The sequence below is a fragment of the Lipotes vexillifer genome, unplaced genomic scaffold (genome assembly GCF_000442215.2).
Source record: "Lipotes vexillifer unplaced genomic scaffold, Lipotes_vexillifer_v1.1 scaffold104, whole genome shotgun sequence".
NCBI lineage: Eukaryota > Metazoa > Chordata > Mammalia > Artiodactyla > Lipotidae > Lipotes > Lipotes vexillifer.
Genome location: NW_006789458.1, coordinates 2,972,339 through 2,977,703, shown reverse-complemented (window position 1 = coordinate 2,977,703; position 5,365 = coordinate 2,972,339). Strand labels below are relative to the sequence as shown.

The 5,365-nt window shown below is 39.4% G+C and overlaps 1 protein-coding gene across 1 annotated transcript in view; it reads right to left on the bottom strand.

Annotated features, from left to right (window-relative positions):
* Nucleotides 1–5,365, bottom strand: part of SDCCAG8 (SHH signaling and ciliogenesis regulator SDCCAG8) — a 265,480-nt gene that overhangs the window by 46,935 nt on the left and 213,180 nt on the right.

The following is a 5,365-nucleotide window of genomic DNA, read 5'->3' as shown; positions in this document are numbered from 1 at the left end:
ATTCCTGCTTTCTGCCTTCCCCACCCCTCCACCGACACTGACCTGTTTGTAGTTCTTACACCACAAGATAGCACCTCTCCAGAGCTTTCCTCCGGTTTTCCTCTCTGCCTGGCATGTAGCCTTGTACATCCTCTAAAGTTAAGTTTTGCCCTCCCTACCTCCAAAAAGTTCCCCAGCATCTCTTGGGCTGGATTTGTGCCTCTCTTCAGTAATCCTATGCTGCTACATGCCTATCTCTTTACCACATGAGGTGTGCGGGGCTACAGTGAAGGATTTACACCTCCTTCTCCAGAGAGCAAGAGGTCAGTGATTGCTTAATTTATCTTCTATATCTCCACGACCTGCAGTTCCTATCATGTAATAGGTATTCAATCACTTTTTTTTTTAACATCTTTATTGGAGTATAATTGCTTTACAACGTTGTGTTAGTTTCTGCTGTATAACAAAGTGAATCAGCAGTATGTATACATATATCCTCATATCCCCTCCCTCTTGTGTCTCCCTCCCACCCTCCCTATCCCACCCCTCTAGGTGTTCACAAAGCACCGAGTTGATCTCCCCGTGCGATGCAGCTGCTACCCACTAGCTAGCTATTTTACATTTGGTAGTGTATATATGTCCATGCCACTCTCTCACTTCGTCCCAGCTTACCCTTCCCCCTCCCCATGTCCTCAAGTCCATTCTCTACATTTGTGTCTGCCAACAAACACATGACAAGATGCTCAACATCACTAATCATTAGAGAAATGCAAATCAAAACTACATGAGGTATCACCTCACACCAGTCAGAACAACCATCATCAAAAGGTATTCAATCACTTTTGTTTGTGCTTGTTTTGTTTGTTTTTGTTTTGGATGGATCAAACCATTCTGTAGCTTTAAAAGGTTGAAAGAGCTAATAAAGCCAGGTGAGTTCAAATCCTAATGGATTGGTGGAAAGAAATGAGGACACATACGGAATCAGCACACATTAATCCTAACCATTAACTAAAAGCTTTTAAATAAAAAAAAATCAGTTCCTAGATAATTACTCATTAATTCAACATAGTTTTATACACTGGGACTTCAGAGATTGATTACTCATGGTTCACACTGAAGACTTCACAATCTAACAAGGGAAAAGGACATAAAACGCCATGAATACAGTGCTCAAAGTGCTAGAAAATAGAAACATTTACTATAGAAATAAGAGGGCATGACTAACTGTCTAGAATTAAGGAATGTTGACCTCTAGGGAGAGCTCAAAGTTTCTATTAGTCCCACCCCTACCCATCCCCCAAATCCTTCCCTGAAAGCAGTTCTCATATCTAGAGATCAGGCCCAAATGTATTTTTCAGCCTTTCCTTGGGGTCATTTAGTCTCCATAGTGAAGAGGGGGAGATCTAGGACCCTAAGATGGGAATATGGACTTGAGGGAAAGGAGGCTGTCTGGGCTGCCTCATTTACAGTCATTTAGGCTTCCCTGTTCTAGGCAAAAAGCCAAAAGGAGTCCAGGACTCTATGACCCAGCCAGGCCTAGCAGGAGCTAACCCTGCAGGTGAACACAGTGGCATAATTCAAAATAAGAAATGTGAAATGCAACACTAACACTATGTTCTAAGAGCCATGTGGAAAAACTGGAGCACCTCCAGATATAGGTCACAAAAATGATTATTTAAATGTGGGACAGATATAGAAGTTAAGTATATTTGGTTTGAACCAGAAATGATCATTTCTTTCCAAGGATCAGTTTCCAAGGGCTCTTCTGCCTGGCCCTGTAAAAGAAGAAAAATGTTTCCCAGCCTCAATTCTATATTATCTCCTTCATCTATGATACAGAAATTACTAGCATTATGTGAGATGTAAAATTTAGCTGATTGAAAAAAACCTCTCACATAGTTGCATCTTAACAATCATTCTGTAATCTATCAGGCCATTGTGGAAACCAAACGCTTGGAAAATGCCTAACTCATTCCAAATTACTGTCATAAAATTTATAAAGTCAAAGTCATTTATATAACTGCTAACAACCTTAACAAGCAGCTCCATTAAATGTGACCTACAAACCTTGCAAAATAAGGACCAACTAATAACACAATGAGTAGTTAAATGGCCTAGGTAGTGTGAGGGAGCCGTTCCAGTTTTAATGAGATCAAAGCATATTTAATAATTGTGATTAATATTTACTGAGTGCTCTCTGGTTGTACATCATTATGCAATAAAAATTTAGATTTATATTACTTAATGACAGTGATTAGATGCACATGTACTGAGCAGTTTTTCCAAATGTAGGGATGTAGATAAGAGGTTATAAATTATTTATAAGTTGTGTATACACATCAAACTCTGCTTTTGTCTCATTATTTTTTTCCCTTCTACAGTTTTGGGAGACTGAAAAAGATGAGTTAGAAGACAAAAATGACTGCAAATTCATTTAGTGAGTGACTTCTAAGTGCCTGGCCCTTGGCTATGTATGTACGAGAGAAACAACGATAACTAGGATATGGTTCCTGTTCTTAAGGAACTCCTTCTAATGAGTCAGACATTCAAAGAATAATTATCATGTCCTGTGCGCTTGATCAAAATGCTGTTTGAACGAAGTTTTGAGTAATACAGAGAGTGGGGTTAAGGAAGGCTTCACTGAAGAGATGACAGCTGACCTGAATCTCAAGAAAGAAGAGATCTCTAGGTAGAGAAGGGAAAGGTATTTCAGGCTTTGGGAAGCACAGGCAAGAGCATCTGGACTATGAATTCTCAAAGACAAGAGCTAAGTCTTATGCATCTTTTTAATCCCTAAGCTTAGCACAAGTCCCTGCTGGCACTCCGTAAATATCTCGAGTGTATGTATAAACAGTTAATGAATAGATTAATAATTGGCTGAGCACAAAATCCTCTTTCTGTATATACCATTCAGAAATGATTCCTGATCCCCAAGAAGAAGGAAAAACATAGCAACAAAAAAAAAATCCCTTTTGAGAGTCCATGAACTGAGAATAAAATAGCTGTTACTCTCCTTGCTCATCATAGCCAGATGAGTTTTAATAGAGATAATCAAGACTTCCGAGAACTATTCCTCTCCAAATCCATTCCTTGATATAGTCTCAGTAACCTGGAATAACCACACCTCAGCTTTCACCTGTAAATAGCAGACTCCCATTGTTTGGCAGTACAGCTGTACACAACAGCCATGAGCCGCTTTTCCTGCCTATGGGTTAGAAAGCATGGACTTGGTATTCATGCCACACATTAGAGTATAAAAGGAAAAAAGTGAAAAACCATGTTTGTCATAGGAGGAGTAAGGGGCGAAAGGTGATCAAAGAGCCATGAAAAACTATGCAGGTCCTCCATGAAGTGCCACAGTGGGTTATTTCTACCCTTAGATTAATGACAGGTCTCGAAAAACAGCCCTACAGAGCAGTTTATAGGTCATCATGCCGCATCCTCATTTGTGAAGTTTTAAATTTTTACAAGTATTTTAATTTATATCATTATTTTAAGCCAACTTAAACTTAAAGAAATGATTAATAATTTCTCAGACTCATCAAGACTTTTAATATTCTAATGTGCATTTTGACCTTCCAGAGAGAGATAGTCCTTGCAATATGTCCCAAACTAAAACATCCTGCATTCCTTTTTTCAAAGACCATTTTGTAGGACTCGTTGTCCATAGAATACACATTGAAAAATGCTGCCCCAACCCTTTGGGCCACAACAAATGTAGCAAGGGAGTGAAGAGGCAGTTATATAGCATGTTTGTGTGTTTGTTTTGTGAAGTGGCTGTGCGCTATAATCATCATCTTGATAAACACCATGACTTAATTAAGAAAGGAAAATGGAATGGATGCTCAAACCAAGAAAATAATAAAAGGAGAAGTAGAAGGATTATATTCATAACCCAATTTAGAGAGAGGATAGTTGTTAATTACTTGATGATTTGTTCATTCATTATTGAGGAATGAGACTTAATGCATTCACAGTACCCTTTAAAAACCAGACACGGGTTCTTAATCCAAGAACTTAACAAAACCCATTTTGAAATCACTTGTATTTTCAGCTGTGCAACCTCGTAGGAGAGCAATTCTTCCAGGACTTTATGCAAAGAGTAGAGCAGCTCCCTAAAGAAAGCAGGGCTGCGTCCCCAAGAATCCCCAACTGAATAGCAGGCCACTTGAAAATCTGTACATGAGGGGTGATTCTCTAGGCTGAACAGTGGCCTCTGCTTTTACTGCCAAGCAGCTGTGGAAAGTTTGTTTGGTATAAGAATGCTCCATTGGCCCATCTTCTGGGTGGGGTAAGGCTGGCCTAAGACCCAGGGGATGAGAAAGTACAAAGGGAACAAAGAAAGTTCACTTTCTTCTGCCTCCCGGTTGGTTGCCTCCTCTCTGGTACAAAGGGGAAAACTGCGTATGGAGAATGCAATGCAGATTCTTCTTATAAAACTAGTTCATTGTATGCCTTTACTTGTCTGACTCTAGTAGCTCCTTCCAAAGTATAGTAGAAACTCTCTGAATGGAAGGCCACTTACCCTGATCACCTAATGAACCAACACTCTCCCTTCCTCCCTATTAAATGTATTGAATGATGTCCAGGGCACATGCAATACTCATGGCCATTGGCTGCTACTCTGTAGTACAACTGGACACTTCTGCTCTCACCAGTTGTGTTATACTTCCCAAAGTCAGTTGTGTTTCTTCCCAAGTCTGTTTATGCTGCTAACATAAGCATAACTTAATGTTTAGTGAACTCAGAAATACGATTATTAAAAACAGAGTCTGCTGATTCTATGAAAACAAAGTAGAATGATTTAGAAAGAATCAACAAAGCTGAGTTAAAAAGTCCATCAAATTAGATGTGCGTGAAATAAATGTAAAAGATGTGGTGGGAGAGCAAGAGGGTCATTAAAGTCTCAAATTCTGCATGGAGGTTGCTTCCCAAGTGTCTTTTATGTCCTCAGTTGTTTTAGCGAAATCAAAATTGGGTGCATCAAAAGAGGTAATTTTGGTATGGTTTATCCAGGAAAGATGATATGGCTCTCCAAATCAGGTAATCCATTCACAAAGAAAATGTCTTGGCCTAAACATACTATCACTTGCTATGATTTCCTGACCTTTCAATTAACCATCCTACTTCCAGTCTCAAGCTTACTGGATGAGCCAGTTTCTGCTGAACATCTATTTATCTGCACTTAGTATTTTCCTTTTGATTATTAGAAGTAACCCACCTCCCTACTTCTGGGAACATGTAAATTACTGAGGGGGTACAGCAGAAAACACTAAGGCAGAAGTCAGAAAACACAGATTCTAGTCATTACCTGAACTGTAGTCTGAGAAGTCACCTTAGCTCTTTGGGCCACTTTCCTCATCTATGAAGTGCCCATGTTGCGTGT